Below are 18053 nucleotides of genomic sequence, written 5' to 3' on the forward strand. Positions count from 1 at the left end.
AATTACCTGCAAATTATGCCCTAGGAATGAAAGGAAATCATCCAAATTGCACTGAACCTTCAGCCATGTAGCTATATGAGCTCTGAAAAAAATGCCCAGGCTGTCTCCATAGACCTGCAGGTCAAAGCTGGCCCCGTCCTTCTCTTGTAAACCAGTGCAGGGCTTTACCAAGAAAACAGTAGCCACAGAACTCGCCCCCAAGTAATCAGTCCTCTTGCAACTGGCACCGACATTGGGATGCGCCAACACTTTTCTGTTCGGCTCACGTCCTGTTTGCTGTTTATGGTCAGGGGGCTGGTTTTTCAATGAACAGCTCAACGGTTCATCAGCCTGTTTCCGTCTATTTGAAAGGTGGCCTTGCTGTCCAGGGGTAGTCAAACTGTGGCCCTCCGGATGTCCATGGACTACAATTCCCAGAAGCCCCTGCCAGCATTCGCTGGCAGGGGCTTCTGGGAATTGTAGTCCATGGACATCTGGAGGGCCGCAGTTTGACTCCCCCTGCTGTATACCTTCCTGACCATGCCATGCAGAGCGATTGGCTTTCTGTACGTGTGCATTTCCGTGCAACCTGATTAAAGTTCTACTGCCCTTCTTGTCGCGTAACTGCTCCGGTCAGCGGGCGATTGGTTAAACTAGGCCATTACATCAGTTTCAAAGCAAAGAAATCAGTCCTCAATCAATACTGCATCTTAATCACACCTCACCCTTCGATGTTCATCTGAGTATTATTTGTCTGAATGGCCAGAGTCTTTATGCATGTGCCATTTTGCAAAAGAATCCAATGCAAACCTGTTGGGCAAACATTCATGGCTGTTTAGGTGATCAACCTCTTCTCCAGACCACAATTTAGTACAGCCTTTTTCAACATTTTGACTGTGGAGGAAGCCCTGCAATATTTTTCAGGCTTTGAGTAACCTTGGAAGTGGTGCCTTGCCCCTTCAGAGAAATGGGCACAGATGTGGGAGCCAGCCAATCAATCAATCATTCATTCAATCATTCAGTCATTCATTTACCGTTCCCATTGTGGAGAAAGAGACCTTCTGGGTTTTTTCAAAGCCTGGAGACTGTTTTCAGGGGGTTCTCAATGGTCAGAGAAGCCTAGCCAACTGCAATCCACAGAAGGATAACTTTGTCATCTAGCCTGGAAAATAATGTCCTGCCCCTTTAAGAAATGAGCCACTTCCACAGATGGGGCAAAATCACGTGATGTCTTCTACCCACAAATGCGTGATAATAAATCTAGCCATTTTTTTCCTCTGCACTCTGCCATGGTGTCTCGCCTTTCCCCATTCTCACTGGCGGTGAAAAAGGCACTCATGAGGGCAAAATGCTCTTTTAGTCACTGCTCCTCAACCTGTCAATCAACTGAGTCAACCAATCAAAGGTTTGGGTGCCTCCAAAGTTCCCCTGAGCATGATTTTTTGTTAAAATTGAAAGCTATGCATGGCAACAAATATGCACTGCTATGCAAGTCAAAGGACAAAAAAAAAATTCAGCAGGGTGAGGGAGGCAGATTCCCACCCCTGCAGTAGTTCAACCGCCAGCTTTATTTAAGTAGCCTCCGCCACCATGGCTGTCTCACCGCTCAAACTGTCAAACCTCCACCCCTTCAGCTCCTCTTCTCACCCCCAACCCAACCCATCCGGCCGGTCCGTGCGCCTGCCACTCAGCCTTCCCCGCGAGGTCTTGCCCCTGCTGCCGCCACCACCTCTCCCTCGCAAATGCACACACACACACATGCACACTTCCCTGGGAGGTCTTGCCAGCAGTGATGAGACCTCATGGGCAAGCGTGTGTGTATGTGCAGGGGGGGAGGGGGGAGGACACGGCAGCCACACTTCAGAACTATTCTTGGAGGAAGAGGCCAAGCCAAGTGAGGAAGGCAGAGTGGGACAGGGGTCTGACAGCTGAAGGGACGGGGGGTTGACAGTTTGGGCGGCGAGACAGACATGGCGATGGAGGAGGTTACAAAGATAAATTTCGCAGTTGAACTACTGGTGAGCAAGCAGAGGGGGCGGTTCAGCACTCAAGAGCCTCTTGCGCATTTCCCCCTCCGTATGTTCCTAGCCCTGGCTGCTGGCTGCTTGCTCACCCCTGGATTTACCACACAGCACTTTAAAAATGGCCGCATCCCGAAACAGCCTCCGAATGTTGTCGACGTCATGTGGAGGGAGCTCAATAAGCCGACAACATTAGGAAGCTGTGACACGAAAAATTCCCTTTGCAGAAATGGAAACAATACATGGGATGACATTTGCCTCCGTGCTGCAAAAAGCTCCAGGGAAATAATGCCAGTCTTGCATCTGATATGCCCAGGAGTGAGAAGTGACAGCCCTGTATCCTGAAGCAGGAGATACGGAGGGTCTGTTCAGCAGCAAGACCGGATCGGTCCTCTTCTCCCTTTTTCCTTTCCCGTGACAGGCTTCCTCTCAGTCCAGTGTATTCTACGTCTAAAAGGACACTAACATGAACCCTCAACATTGGCGCTTTGGTGTCCGAAGCGGCCGTTCACGCCATGGCACTGGCTGCTTCAGGCACGATCGGCCACTTCGGACGCCGCAGTACCCCACCCTCCTCAACCCTGATGGTCACTGTGGCAGCCAGGGTTTGCGGAGAAGGGAGGTTGGCTTCTACCTGGCTCTGGTTCCAGTGGTGGAGACAGGAAATGCAGCCGCCCTTCTCTCTGCCCTCCAGATGTTCCTGACTGAAGAGGCGGCCTAGGAACGGAAGCCCCAAAGATAGCCAGGAAATGAGCTGTCGAAGGTCACCTAGCAGCTCCGCAGTGGGGGGGGGGGCAAGAGACTCTTCAATCCAGCGCTCTTGCCGCAGCCGGGCGCATCGGGCTAGGGGAGGTGCTGCACAAGGAGCCGTCTGTCGAAAGTCGCAAGGCTGCGCCACTGGGATGGCCGCCAAGCAGGCTCTTCACTGAGCAGCCTTTATCCGGTGACTTTCATGGATTAGTTTTGTGCAAATCCAGATGGGAGGTTTCCTGCAATTTCCCCGGCTTACAGCTCCCCAGACCGCACGGAAGACTTTCTTTGCAAGGCTGTGATTGTATTGGCCACTTCCTGCCGGGTTTTGGTCTCCGGGTGTCATCCGCTTGTTGTTCAAGAGAGAGGCCCGTGTCCTTCAAGTCCCCTCACCTAATAAGCAGGCTGTCCTCAAAATGTGCCTATGCGCAAGTAGGGGGTTCCTGTGCTCTTCAAAGCAGCAGGGCTGTTTCTTCCTTTCCCTCTGGTCTCTCATTTTCCTAATCAAAGAGCAGCATGGGAGCTATTTTTTAAAGCATTTTTATTCTGCCGTTTCTCCTGAGACCTGCAAGTTGCAGGTTGGATTGCCAGCCCTGGGTTGGAAAATACCTGGAGACTTAGGGGGGTGGAGCTGGGAGTTGTTGGGATTTGGGGCACGGGGGGGGGGGACCAAACCTCAGTGGAGTATAATGCTGTGTGGAGTCCACCCTCCAAAGCAGCCATTTTCTCTAGATCTCTTTCATGTGGAGATGAACTATAATTCCAGAGGATCCTCAGGTTTCACCTGTCGACTGACATTCCTAACTGCAAGAACATTAAAAAAAAAAAGCAACAGAACAAAGTGTGAGTCCAGGGGCACCTTTAACACCAACCAAGTTTAATTCTGGGTATCAGATATATGAACACACACAATACATGTACATAAAAGCTTATACCCTCAATTAAACTTTTTTGATCTTAAAGGTGCCCCTGGACTCAGACTTTGTTCTAGTGCTCCAGAACAACACGGCGACCCACCTGAGTCTTCCAACAAGTTAATAATTGAGACAGAAACAAACACGCAAGGTGGAAACAAAACTGAAAAGCCCATGCAACTTAAAAATGTAAAATTTAGGGCCATTCCGCACAGCGTTAATGTTGCTGAAGAGTTACCATTGTGTAATGCTATTTACTTTTCATTATTCAAGACGTCGTACACAATCTGCAACACTCCCACAAAAATCGCTTCGTTGTAGTGCTTTTCAGGGAATCCACTTTTGTGGATTCCCCCTAAAAAAAAAACCACTAGACTCTTGAGAACAACCTGCAACACATCCGAAAAAGACATATGCGTTCTCAGTATAGTGGTAGCAAGAATGTCCCTGCCTAATCTCTCGTACCCGAGCTTCTGGCGTCGCGATTGCCATTTTCTTCCACTTAAACCGTCAAAAGCAACGAATAAGCGATGCTTCTTTGGCTGAAATCCCTCCACAAGCAATTGTCTGTAAAGTTTCCAAGCACAATACAGCCCCCCGTTCGACACTGCCTGTAATTTCAGCCAGAAATAGCACGGGGGGTGTCTTTTTTACTTTAAGAGCGTGTAAACGATTAAGCGCCAGCTAATATGCCAGCAAAAAAGGTCTTTCTGCTACATCGAATGAACGAATATGCGTTGCTACTGGTGTTTCCAGGTTTTCAAGAAACAGTTTTTAAAGGGAAGCAGGAACACAACAGTTAATTGGCTGTTCTGTTTACTGATGGACGAGGCAGGAGGAAGCGCGGAAAAATATCGCCTCCTTTGTTGCGATTTCAGCGAGACTGGAAACTTGTGCGTTACGAGAACAGTGCTAGTGGGAGAGCCTTTTTTTCTATAGAACCGGTTGTGTGTGTTACCGAGACCTGCCGCTATTGATTGCAGCGCTTTTTGATAGCACTCAGATTTAGCAACATTGCCCATTGTGCGGAATGTCCCTTAAGGTTCTCTCTGCACCCCTCCAGCAGGCCAACCCATGGCCTCCTCATGACTGGATGGAAATTTTGGGTGGCCATTGGTGCCTTTTGGAAACAGAGAGCAGTGGAACCCCGTCTGCTCTAGGGCTTCACAGAAGCTATCAGAAATCCTCCAGCGGATAACGGATTAAGGAGTGGCTGGATCACTTCTTTGTCAGGGCTTGCAGGGAGAGTGCGGTGTGGCAGATCCGCTACACAGAGCTGACAGGCTCACCACGACACTCACAAACGATGGGAAATGCCGGCTGAAAAGCTAGTTGGCGTGTGAGATCTACTCAGAGCATCTGGCCTGCAAATGGGATTCATGGCAACAGGGGTGCCAGCTGGCAAATACCAAATTCGAAGGAATGCTCTCTGCTATATGGAAATGTGCAAGAGGAGGAGGAGGAGAAGAGAAAGGATCAGGGCAAAATACTGGAAAGGCTGGGTGGTGTGGAAGAGAAATCTCATTCTAACCTGTTGGTTGAGGCAGTTCAGACTATGCTCTGGGAGGTAGTTTCAGTTTGGTAATAGATTCAGTCCGGCAGAAATACTTTAGACATGCATCTTATGGCAATTCAAGAGACTAACAAAGTTTTTTTCCAGCATAAACTCAGAATCACAGAATCATAGAGTTGGAAGGGGCCATACAGGCCAACTAGTCCAACCCCCTGCTCTACACAGGATCAGCCCAAAGCATCCTAAAGCATCCAACTCTTGTGGACTATTTAATTTTAAAAATTGTATTGTATTTATATACTGCCATCCCTTGTGGCTCAGGGCATTTTACAATGACACATTCATATTATAGTACAATATAGTGAACATCACAAGATGCTGAGCGGATCTTCTTGAGATGCTGAGGACCATTAATAGGGTTTCCAGGTGAAAGGCTGGACGTGACATCACTGTGTTGATCAATGACCCAGGAATCGCCCCAAGATGGGAGACGTTGGTGGAATTCCTAGAAAGTAAACACTCACCCTTTTACCATTGAGAACCCCCTGAAACAGTCTTCCAGCTTCAAGAAGCCCCAGAAGTGGCGCGATTGTGTAGAAGATGGTTAAAAAGCAGATCTGTAGGCATGCCCACCTGGGGCCCCTCCCCTCCCCCCAAACCCTGGCTGAGAAAGCCTGCCATAGAGAATGGGCAAATTGACAGTCGCTGGATGCATTGACTTCACCTGGAAGAGATGTGCTGTGAGATTTAATGTCCCGTCCACCTGCCACCCTGTCAAGTGAGCACAGGGAATGGGGGGCATGAGTGGGAGGTCACTCTCTTCCCCAGACCTGGTAAGTGGCAGCCTCAGGGCCTGGGAATGCCGGAAGTAATGGATAAAATGTAATTGTGCAAAAACTGAACTCTAATTAAGATAATGGCCACTCCTGTAATAGAGTCCCAGGTTTGGCTAAGCTGACAGCTATGCGGGTGTGGTGTGCGTGGAAAGTATTACAAATTCTCAGCTGACTTATGGGGACCTCATAAAGTTTTCAAGGAAAGAGTTTAACCTTGGTGGCCTGCCATATGAACACCAACCAAGGCTAAGCCTGCTCAAGCTTCTGAGTTTTGGCAGAGTTTGAATAGGCAGAGAGAGCAGAACACTGGGTTTCTTAAAAAATAAAACAGTTTTTATTCAGAAGAGAAACAACTATGTATAGAAAGAGGAGAGAAGAGACCTGACTAGCTAACTTTTGTTGGTAGTCATTCTTTGCTCAACTGCTGTTCAGGAGGCAAGCAGGGAGGAAATGTACTCAAAAAGCAGGAAATATCCTGTTGAGCCAATCAGGAAATATCCTATTAAGCCAAATTATCTGGAGGATATAATTTGAAAATCATCATGAAGCTCCTATCCTATCTATGCTAAATATCTCCTCTGATGCCTCCTGCAGAAGAAATGTTATATTCTGCTCAATTTGTGCGCACTGCAGATCTTGCATGTTCCAGCACTGAGCTCTGATGAGATCAGGCTAGCCTGGGTCATCCAGGTCAGGACATGGAGAGCAATAGTGAGACAGAATCCCAACATCCTGAGTTTCCCAGTTCCCAACCGAGACCTTAAAGGTTAGACAGATTCATGGAGGACAAATCTATCAATGCCTGCTAGCCATGGGGACTAAAGGTAAGCAGAAAACCTCTGAATCCCCGTGGAACTTCAAGGGAAGGCCTCAGCCTCTACGTCCTGATCTTGGATCATCAAAGGAAATGGTTGGCCACTGAGTGAGACAGGATGCGGGACTAGATGGGCCACTGGGCTGATCCAGAAGGGCTCTTCTTATGTTCTTATTGGGGGGAGGCTTTGGCCCCTGTGCCCTGTTGCTGGCCCTCTAGAGGAGCTGGTTGGCCACTGAGTGAGACAGGATGCTGGGCTAGATGGGCCACTGGGCTGATTGCGTTCACACACTCCGTGTACCCTGGAGACAACTGTAGATCACTGCTGCTGAAGCCCCCCAAACGTTTGTGCCCGAAGGAGGAACCGATTGAGGAAATATGCCACTCCATTCCAGAGCACACAGAGAACTGGCATGAGCATTCCTTGAAGAACGGGACAGTGGTATCAGCATGTCAAACCCATCTCTTCCCATTGGTAGAGTCATAATAAAATTTGTATAAGAGGCCACTTCATCCAGATTTGAACTGTGAAGCGTGGGATGGGGTCAATCCCTGAGTCAAGCCGGTCCCAGTTGTATGAGGCCAGCCAGGCCGGTCCCAATTCCATAGGGAGAACCTGCAAGGATGTCTCCTTTCCCCTTCATACACTAGTTTTCCTCTCCTTGTAGGGTAGCCAATTCTGGTTTGAGGGATTCCTTGAGCTTTCAGGGCAGAGCTTGGAGAGAGGAAGGAGTTCTGCAGGGATCTGAGGCCAGAGTCCAATCCCTGAAAGCTGCCATATTGTCCTTCATCTGGAGATCAGGTGTAATTCTGGGAAAACTCTAGGTACCACCTGGAGGTTGGCAAGCCCATTCTCCTGGCTTCCCCTCCTGTCTTCACCATTCCTTTCTCTCTGCTGTACCCACCCATCAAACATAACTTTTATCTTCCTCCCATCTTCAGCTACTTTTATTTATTGTTGGATGGGGTACCCCAGGGTGGGACTCTGTCAAGAACTTGGTCATCTGGTTGGGGTATCACTGGCCAAACGCTTCAGCAGATGCCCTGCCAAATCTGCCAGAGGCAGCAGCTGCTTGGGCACTGCAGGACCCCAGAGTTCTTGTTCTGGGTCCATGGAGGAGTCTGCCTCCAGGTCAAATCTCGACCTGGTGCCCTCTGTGGCACAGCACTTAGGTTCTCACAATTTGTTATTCCCCCTCCCCCTCCCAAGTGGACCACACTCTAGATTTAAATCATATCTGGCTTACCAGATTAGAAGCTGCCGAGTTTAACCAAGCTGGTTGGTCCATAGGCATCCCGCAAGCTTCCATGGCAGAGTGGGGATTTGAACCCAGATCTCTCGTCTTCTAGTTTGAAACTCTAACTACTACACCTCAGTGGCTTTCAAGAGATGGCTGCTGCTAAGCACTAGTAAACAGCCAGTCCTGGGTAAGCCACTCAATTCACATCAAGGGAGAACCATGAAGGTTGCTGCTGTGCCTGGCAGCAATGAGTCATCCCTCAAAGGCCAAAACAGCCCTAAAAATGGCTCTTTCCCCTCCCTGCCACTCATGGGCAGAACCAAAGCTTGGAGGTTGGCAGCATTGTTGTGGTTGCCTAGCAATGGTCACAGAGCTTCTATTATGAGGATTTATGCCTTCCCTCCCCATATTTTTAAGAGTTCAGATTTTTCTGCAAACCTGGGGCTTTTCTCAAGTTTGTTGAAAGATCTGTCATCTGTCCACGACTCCAGTCTCCAGTTTTAAATATTCACAGATTTAGGCATGTTGAAAATGAGGCATAATGATTGCCATCTCCAGCTCACCCCCTTTGGGCTGCTTTCCCGGAGCCATTCCATAAACTCCAGAATTAATTAATCGACTCCTCTGAGTTACATGCAAAATACTAGGGTCAAATTGCTCAATGAACGGGTGCTATCCCTGCAGTCCTCACAACAATTTATTGAGGGTCGGCTAGAACAGGTGTTCACTATACGTAACTATATATAGTTATATAGTATATATAGCCAAAGAGGGTAAAAAAATTCACCAGAATGGTGGGTTTTCAAGTTTACCCTGGACATTGTTCACGCCTGGAAGAAATTTATATGAAACCAGTGCTATGAACCTGCTGGAAGGTCAATTGACTGCACACCTGCGTTTCGTCACCTTTGTGAAAGTTGTAATTTTGATATGACACAGTCTAAACAAATCCGTGACACCTACCACTTTTCTGCAGCGTTAAGGGCTCCCAAAACAGTTGTCTTCGGCTAAAGATAGCATTAAGCAGACGCCCAACTCTCGGAACTGCAAGGCACACAAGCTGCAAACAGAAGGATGATGGTAACCCAATAAAACCCTCCACCTGGCTCTACAAGCAGATTCAAGCAACCCTCAGCCTGGTGGAGACTGCAGAGCTCAGCGACAATGCACAGCAGCGCACAGGCAGATTTGTGCTCATGCGGAAACAAACACCCTCAGCACAACAGATGTAACGCTGAATCCAAGCATCTCAGTATGAGGCGAAGAGCAAAGCTCATGAGAAATCAACTTCAGAAGGTTCCTATTTGTCTTGCAGTCTGGATTCCAAATTCTCTCTGGTCTTTCGTCAATGGATCCTTGCCAGCCCTCAGAATTTCTCACGGATAACTGCTGCCGCCAGGATTAGAATTCCCCAAAGCTGCACATCCAAATTGCTGAAGGTTGTGGTTCTGCCTTTCCTGTGGGCATCAAGGCAACCGACCAAAGACTTGCGGTTAGAAGAATGCAACTTTGTCGTCGCAGGGACCACAGGTAATGTAACACGGCCATTTGAATTTCAGCACTTAAGTTCCATGATTTCCCCCACTTCCTGCATTTTATTCAGTTGAGCACTTTTAGGGCAGAGGAGGGCAGGGTGGGCAGGCCTCCTAATGTACCCGGGATATACATGTCATGAACAAGCGCAGCCAAGCGCAGCCTTTGCTATCGCCGCTGTTGCTCCAGTACAAACTGGGCAGCCTCTGCCACATGGCCAACACCACCCCCAAGTGCCTTTCTCAGTTAGGATTGCCAAGTCCCTCCTGGAAACCGGTGGGGAGTGGAGGGGCTTACTGGGAACGGCAGGGAAGCCCAGCATACAGTAATGTGTCCATGTCACTGTCCACATGACCCGGAAGTGACATAATCGTAACTGGCATGTCAGGGAATGCTCTGGAATTTGGGCAAAAACTCCTTGGTTAGATTTGCCTTCTACCATAGGTTTCTGCCCAAATACCAGTGTGTCACCCTGACATCCCAGGTGTGATGATGTCACTTCTGGGTCAGGTGGGCAATGTCATACCAACTGTCACTGCATGTTGGATGGTTCTATCTCTTTTTCGGGATAAGTTCCTCTCTGCCAGCTACCTGGTCAGTGGGAGGGGGTCTGGTGGCTGGGGAACCCCGCCTCTACCAGGGGGTCTGGCAACCTTATGCTCAGTAGGACCAAGGGCTGTTGAAATATCCCAATGCTACCCTTGGAATCAGAGATGGTCATGCTAGATAATTAGCTGCCTAGAGCAGCTGCAGAATTTGCCTTTAGTTTGGGGATTCCTGTGTTATCCATTCTCACAAGGGCTGAGGGGAGCTATGAAAGGGACTGTGGGCAGGCGACCAGCAGAAGGAAGGTATGGAGGCTCAAACGTGCTAAAGGTGCCTGCTTCGTCCCACCCTCGCACCTGCCTCCCTCTCCCTTGTTCCCAGGGACAGGAATTTCTTTTTAAAAATGTTGAACATCCTGGAGCAATTAATATACGTACACGCATGTAGGCAATGCCAGAAATCCTTATCCATGGTTCCTCTATATATTTGTGAAACAGACTGGGGGGTGGAACGTGTCTGGCTGCCCAAGTTGGAAGTTGCCCAAGTTGCCCCTGCAGTCCCCGCCCTCCATCACTGGACTCTAGCCTCTTTGCTCTCAGATGCACTTCAGAGCCTGGAGCCAGCAGCAGGTAAGGGGAGAGGGCCCTGGGCACAGGGTGGTGGTGGAGGGCCTGCTAGGCTGGGCCTGCTAACGAGGGCCTCCAGGCCTGCTGACTGCCTGCTAAGGAGCTCTGTCCCAGGCCTGCTAACGAGCTGGCCAGCCCCCACCCACCCCACTTGATCTGGCTCAGTATTGTTTTCCAAGTTGTAACACAAAGTGTACCTCTTGTAAGTTTTCTCCCCCACAAAAAATCAGGAATGATATTCATTTTTAGATGTATCAAAGACTCGTGATCCCATAAGGGGTGGCGTTAAAAAAGCACTATGCATCTATGATTCCATGCATAGGCAATGCAACATAGAAGTATGGATTAAAAAATATTAGCGGGCATCACAGGACCTTTAAACTGTTGGATAAAGGGGATTGGTTGCCTGAATTGATTGACAGGCAGAAGTGAGTCATGTATAAGGCGCGTTGCTCTCTTTCGCCATTTCTAGCAGCTTATGTGGAAGGTGAGACAAGGCGGCAGGCAAAGGTGAGAAAGCAAAAAGGTGAGGAGGGGCTGGGAAGCACAATAGAATTTAGCACTTTGCCATTCAGCTGGCGTAACGCTATTTTTACTGATGTGCGGAAATGCCCTGTGAATCCATCTGTCCTATCTGGGAGAGTAGAATGATTTCAGATGTTGAATGACAATAGCAGGTGAATGGCAGGTCATCTGGCATTTGAAATCAATCTACAATTGTAAGGACAGATGGATTGACATCTGAAGACGTGAGCAGTGGTAGTTGTGAATGTCTTGCATTCTGCATGAGGTTGGACTAAATGACCCTGGAGGTCCCAACTCTATGATCCTATGAAAGCTCCCGCCCAAATGTTAGCTTTTAAGGTGCCCCTGGACTCTGGCTCTTTTCTACTGTTTACAGACAGGCTAACGGCTACCCGCCTAGATCTGTCTCCATGCTGATGAAGATTGGCGATACGAATTAAAGCAAGGAGATGAAGATATGATCCAGAGCGAGAAAGATCTGATCCCTTGCTGTTGTCGGAGGTTGCAGGAGGCACAGCCGAGGAGGACGTTCCCGTCAAGATCACCGCGGATAAGAGACCAGCCCCTGCGCCGATGGCCTCCAGAGATGGAAGTCCTGCCACGTGAAGCCATGGAAACAGCCAAGCAGGGGATGGAACAGTAATTGGGTGACTTCTTAGCACACGGCAGCTGCTGGGGAAAGGAGGCCTCTCTCTTTTGGCGTGACTCTCGCATGTGGTTGCAGGGCAGAGGAGCAAGGAAAGAGCAAGAGAAATGTCACTTCTGGGAAGTGACTGCCCCGTTCATTTTCAGATGACAGTCAGAGTGTAGCAAAGGACAGGGTACACATTTTCTCACCTTGTCTGAGGGCTAGGAGACATGTCCAACTGAGAGGGATAAAACCGTCTGCTTAACTTGGCTTTTGGCCTCTTTCAGATCTGAAACAAATGACTGGAAAGCCAGCAGAACCAGAGAAGGCACTCCAAAGCCAGCGTGAACTCACTGGTGGACCAAGGACAGCCGGGACTCTGCTTTATACCAAAGATTCCCAGTTTTCAGGCACTCTACCTGTCCCGGCACATTATAATACTTTGCCAATGGCTTTGTTCATTTTTCAAAATCCTATTCCCAATTCTGTTTCTAGAGGGCCCTGAAAGCAGGTCCCCCTTGGGAAGAGAATTTGGAAAAATATTACAACTCACGGTTTGTATGTCCTCTTCTCTGCTGCCAAAAGGAACTGCTTCCTGCCCTCCTCCAAGTGACAACTTTTCAGGGCCTTCAAGAGAGCAGTCCTGTCCCCTCTCAGCCTCCTCTTCTCCAGGCTGAACATTCCCAAGTCTCTTGACCTTTCCTCTTAGGGCTGGGTCCCCAGACCCTGAATCATACTCATCACTCTCCTCTGCCCTCTCCATTTTGTCCACATCCTTTTTGAAGTGAGGCCTCCAGAACTGAACACAGTAGTCCAGGTACAGTCTGACCAATGCGGTATATAGCAGGACTACGGCATCTTGAGATTTTGATGTGACGCCTGTTGATACAGCCCAGGACTGCACTTGCCTTCTTTACCGCCATTATCACACTGTCTGCTCATATTTAGCTTACCCTCCACATGCCTCTTTCCTTGAAAACATTCTGGGTTTGCCATAAATTGCCTAAGACATGGATGGCTATTTCCACCACCATCCTAACAGTTAGCTTAGGATCTGGTGGACCCATCTTGAGTTAAAAGCTTGTGCAGGTTTGCCACAGCCTGGCCCCTTAGACAATATTTGTTTCCCAGGCGGCAGGTTTCACAGAAAACATCTTTTCCTCCCCCCCCCACCAACAATGACATTGATTATACCTGGTGGTGAGTTTGTCCTATTGATTTCACCAGTCTGTAAGCTTACAGGAGATCAAGGGAGTGGGCGACAGTGAGGGAAACTGAGAAACTGGTTTCCCTCCTTCCTGTAGTCTGCAGGGCTATCACGCTTTCCCTGCTGCATCCTAGAGAGAGACAGAGACAGATACAGAGACAGAGAGAGAGACAGATAGAGAGAGAGAGACAGAGAGCTTTCTGTACTTTTTCCAAGAGAACCAAGTTGCTGCCGTGATTTATGCCAAAAACCTTTCCAGAGCCTTTCTCCCTGCCCTTTTGACCACTTAGGATCAAAGTCATGCCTTGAAGGATGAGTTGCCTAATTTCTGGGCAGCAAGAGAATAGATAGACCGAGATTGAAGAACAGTCTCCCAAGTGACCCTAGTGAGTCGCAAACTTCTAATGGCACGGGAGACTCCGTCCGTGATCTTTGAAACAAATTGTGGTTGGGATATTCTGCAAATTCCCTTGTGGAAGTGGTAAGGAGCTAGGGATGCCAGCCTCCAGGTGGGACCTGGGGATCGCCTGGAATTACTGCTCATGTCCAGACTGGAGAGAAGAATTCTTCTGGAGAAGATTGGAAGGTGGACCGCTTTGGAAAGGGTATTTCTCCTTTTCTCCCAGGGGTGTTTTCCCAGTCCAAATCCCCCTCCCCGCCCGTGTCTCTGTGTTCCAGGAGGGAAAATAGGTGCAGGTGCCACCTGTTCACACGGGGGTGAAGACGGGGCCTGTGAAATTGCCGGCAGAAGGCAAGCCAGACTCCGTGGGCACAACTATGTAAAGCATTTCAAGTCTTTCACGCCCCATGATTGGGACTGGGTTTTGAGCCTTAAATGCTTGTCTGGGTAATGTTTCCCGCCCAGGTTTGTGCGTTTGGAGTAAAAGCCCAAAGCAGGAATGACACAGAGATGCGGTTCCACACAGGACTCTATCCAAGAATGAAACTTGGTTCCTGTAAATATGTTTGCATTATTTATTTTAAACATTTGGATAAATCATAATAGGAGAGACATCTGCTGTTAAAATGGGAAAACTGCATTTGTGCTCGAACTTCTTGCGCGGGCGAGAGAAGGCAGCCAGTCCAAGAGGCTGACGACAGATGCCTGCCAGGCGTCCCGGGGAAGAGCGGCAGCCTCTGTTCTGGAGAACTGGGTTAGATTCCCCACTCCTCTTTCACAGCCAGCCAGCTGGTGGCCTTGACCTAGTGCAAGTTCTCTTAGAGCTGTTCTCGCTGAACAGTTCTCTTAGAGCTCTCTGAGCCCCACCTGCCACCCAGGGTGTCTATCGTGGGGGGCGGATGGGAAAAGGGGTTGCAAGGCCGGGTTTGGGGCGCTCTTCTGGCAGAGAGGCTCAGCCGGGGGGTCAGCGGGCCACTAAGGAGGGGGGACAGTCCAAGACGCGCCCCTTCCCTTTGCACGGTGCGCCGGCCGTGCCCCAGGGGCCCTTCGCGGCGCCAACGCGCTTTCGCCCCCGCCTCCCTCCCGCCGCGCCGGGCCATGCGCTGGCCAGGGGCTCCTGTAGCGGTTGCGAAGGGTCTCTGCTAGCCGGCGGCGCCCCTCGGACGTGCCTCCTCCGCCTGTTCCTCCGCGGCATTAATCTCCCGCTAAACCCGCTGGCATTTGCGAACGCCCCGAGCGGAGATTAACTCCCGGCGCGGGATCCGGCAGCGGCGGCGGCGGCGGCGGCTCTCCTTCCTTCCTTGCCAAGGCCGGGCCCGCCTCGCACTCGCCGCGCAAGATTAACCGCCCCCCCCCCCGCCAGTCCGCCCGGCGATGTCACCTTCCTTCCCCGGCCCATCTGCGCCGCGGAGTGCAAAGCCCCGCTGGGCCGGCAGGAGCGGAATTGGCCGCGCGCCCTGGGCGACTGGGGCCGAGAGAGGTCGGGCCCTTCGTTCCCTGGCCCTCGCCAAAGCCGCTCCAGCCGCCTGCTGCCCTTTCGGCGGACGGCGGGTGGGGGGGGGGGAGGAAGAAGACTTGGAAGGCGCTTTGGAGAGCCCAGCCCGGACGCCTCTCCGAGGGTTGCCACTCTCCCGGGGACACCTGGAGATCTCTTATTGCAGTTGATTTGGACAAGTTAGCTCAGCTCCCCAGGAGGAGAAACGACTGCTTTGAAGGGTGGCCTCCATGAGGCCCCGCCCCTCCACAAACCCCGCCCTGCCCAGGCTCCACCCCCAAAGTCTCCCAGTATTCCCCAGCCGATCAGCTCCCCTGGGGCAAAGGGCTGCTTTGGAGGGTGGACTCTATGGCCTTATACCCTGCTGAAATTCCTCCCCTCCTCAAACCCCGCCCTGCCCAGTCTCTGGTTGCCAGCTCTTGGTTGGGAAATACCTAGGCCCATTCCACACAGGTTTAATGTAGCAGGAGTGTGGCAAATTATAATTGCTACTAAAATGCAGTGATGCACAATGTCGTACACAATCTGCCACACTCCTGAAACAGTCCAGCTAGAAGTGCTTCGTTGTAGCGCTTCCAGGGAAATCCCAAAAAGTGGATTCATCCTCTGGAAAGCGCTACACTCTTGCAACCAATCTGCAATACTAGCGAAAAAGTTCTGTGCGTTACCATTGTTGCGGTTTCAGCAAAGTCCCTCCCCCTGGCTCTCTCCTCTGATCTTCCGGCGAAGCGATCGCCATTTTTTTTTCTCGGAGCGAGCGGAGAGCAACGAACCGGTGAGCCTTCATTCACCCAGCAAGGCTTCTCCGGCTGCAGTCACTCCACAGAACTGCTTTAAGTCACCAAGCGCAACACAGCCCCGTTTGCAGATTCCCTTTATTTTCACCAAAAACCGTGCCCGTACACGGGGGGGGGGGTTCACTCAGGGGAGTGTAGCAACGATGAAACGGCAGCTCACACGCCAGCTGTCAGCTAGATGGGTCTCTACGTTAGGAGGAAGCAAGGAATCAAGGAATCAAGGCGTAATTCATTGCAACGTGTATTTTTCTTTTTTTAAAAAAACATGTTCTTAAAGGCAAAGGGGCTTTTCCGGAGCATGGTAACAACCGCCCATTGGCTGCTCGTTTGATTGACGGCCAGGACGGGACAAAGCACGGCAAATATGGCTTCCTTTCTAGCGATTTTTGCCAAGACCAGAAACCTGTGGGAAACAATTGAAATGCAACTGGATTCCACTACAAAGGCGTTACGCTGAATTCCACTATTTAAAATTCCTCTTTCTCTTTCCGAAACCAATTTGCCACATTGATCCTGGTGCAGAATGGGCCCTAGAGACTTTGAGGGTGGAGCTGGGAGTGGGTGGGATTTGGGGCAGGAAGGGACCTCAATGGGGTCGAATGCTATGGAGGCCACCCTCCAAAGCAGCCCTTTTCCCCAGAGGAAATGAGCTGCAAAACTAGGGGATCCCTGGTGGATTGCACAGATTGAGTCGATGCAGTCAAGAGGAGGGGGTGTTCAGCGAGCAATAGGATAGCATTTAGAGAAGCCCTGGCACAGGGGTGGCCAAACTGTGGCTCCCCGGATGTCCATAAACTACAATTACCATAAATCCCTGCTCTGGAGTCTCAATCTCACATATAGCTGGGGCCTGGAGATCTCCTGGAATCACAGCTGGTTTCCAGACTGTGAAGATCAGTTCTCCTGGAGAAAAATGCCTCTTCAGAGGGTAGACCAGGGATAGTCAAACTGTGGTCCTCCAGATGTCAATGGACTACAATTCCCATGAGCCCCCTGCCAGCAAACTCTGGCAGGGGCTCATGGGAATTGTAGTCCATGGACATCTGGAGGGCTGCAGTTTGACTACCCCTGGGTGGACTGTGGGGCATTCCATCCTGGCTGTGGTCCGTTCCTGCTCAAACTCAGCCCTTCTCCAAATCTTCAGCAATTTTTCAACCTAGAGTTGGCAAACCTAAACACAGTGGTTCAAAGCGGGTGTATTTTGTAGGGTAGTTGAGAGGAGTGCTGAGGGAAGCAGCCCTCCGTCACTGCATGTCATGAACAATAATGCTCTGGCGTGGAGAGTACTTCCTTGACAGTTTGGGTTGTACAAACCCTGCAGCTAGAGAGGGCAGTTCAGACACTTCTGAGATTAGAGGCAGGGTGATCGAGGGGGTCCTGTGGTAGGCTAGGCCCTCAAAGAATGGGGCTCGCATCCATGCTCTGCCAGGAAGCTCATTGGGTGAGTGGAGGCAGTGTCTAGTCGTTTTGTCCCTGTTGAACTGAAGCTCCAGAGTTGTGATGCTAAAATAAAGGAAGGGGAACTAGGTGCATTTAGGAGATCTGTGGAGTGGATGGGTGTGACAGATTGCACTTTTAAAAGCTTGAACCTGTTATACAAACCGCTGAAGGACTTTGAAGGGTTAATTCTTCATGGTGCCAGGGAGTCTTGAGTTAAAGGCTATTCCAAACAATCTTATTGGTTAGCATCAACTGAGGAGAGAAAGAATTGAGAGTTGCATGCTGAGGAGTCAATCTGATTTCTCAGTTGTTGGATATCAGAGAACTGGGGGAAAGGTCGCAAGGAAGCTTAGGAAGTAGATGGAGACTCCCATTCAGGCCAAGGAAAGGGGTTAGATATTCTAGAGAGAGAAAGAATTTCCCTATTCAGTCTAAACAGGGTGATAGCACCGAAGAGTGCAGATATCCCAGATCTGGTGAGTTAGAAACTGCCTGCAGAGACCTTAGGAGTCAAACCTCAAGACGAGTACCAGTGTTTCAAGGGAAGGGGTTTGGCTACAGGAAAGAGTGCACCAGTCTAGAAACCAAAAGAGCCAGAGAATACTCAAAGATAGTGTGCTAGAGCAGGGGTCCCCAACTTTTTGGCAAACGGGAACGGCATTAGCATGCCCAGTGCCTAAAGAGGATCACATCTTAAACTATATTAACCTACTTATTTAGATCAAAAGTTAACATTCAAGGATAAATGAAGAAATTTTAACTTTAATGAAATCCATTTTGGAGCAATA

General features: G+C 50.0%; 1 long non-coding RNA gene across 1 annotated transcript; it reads left to right on the plus strand.

Moving 5' to 3' along the window:
- Nucleotides 1–8786: 8786 nt before the first annotated feature.
- On the plus strand, nt 8787–12377 carry LOC143823568 (uncharacterized). Its single transcript, XR_013226506.1, has 2 exons — nt 8787–9598; nt 11675–12377. It is a non-coding gene; the product is annotated as an uncharacterized LOC143823568 (long non-coding RNA).
- The last annotated feature ends 5676 nt before the right edge of the window (nt 12378–18053 follow it).

Source organism: Paroedura picta, chromosome 14 (assembly GCF_049243985.1).
Source record: "Paroedura picta isolate Pp20150507F chromosome 14, Ppicta_v3.0, whole genome shotgun sequence".
NCBI classification, from domain to species: domain Eukaryota; kingdom Metazoa; phylum Chordata; class Lepidosauria; order Squamata; family Gekkonidae; genus Paroedura; species Paroedura picta.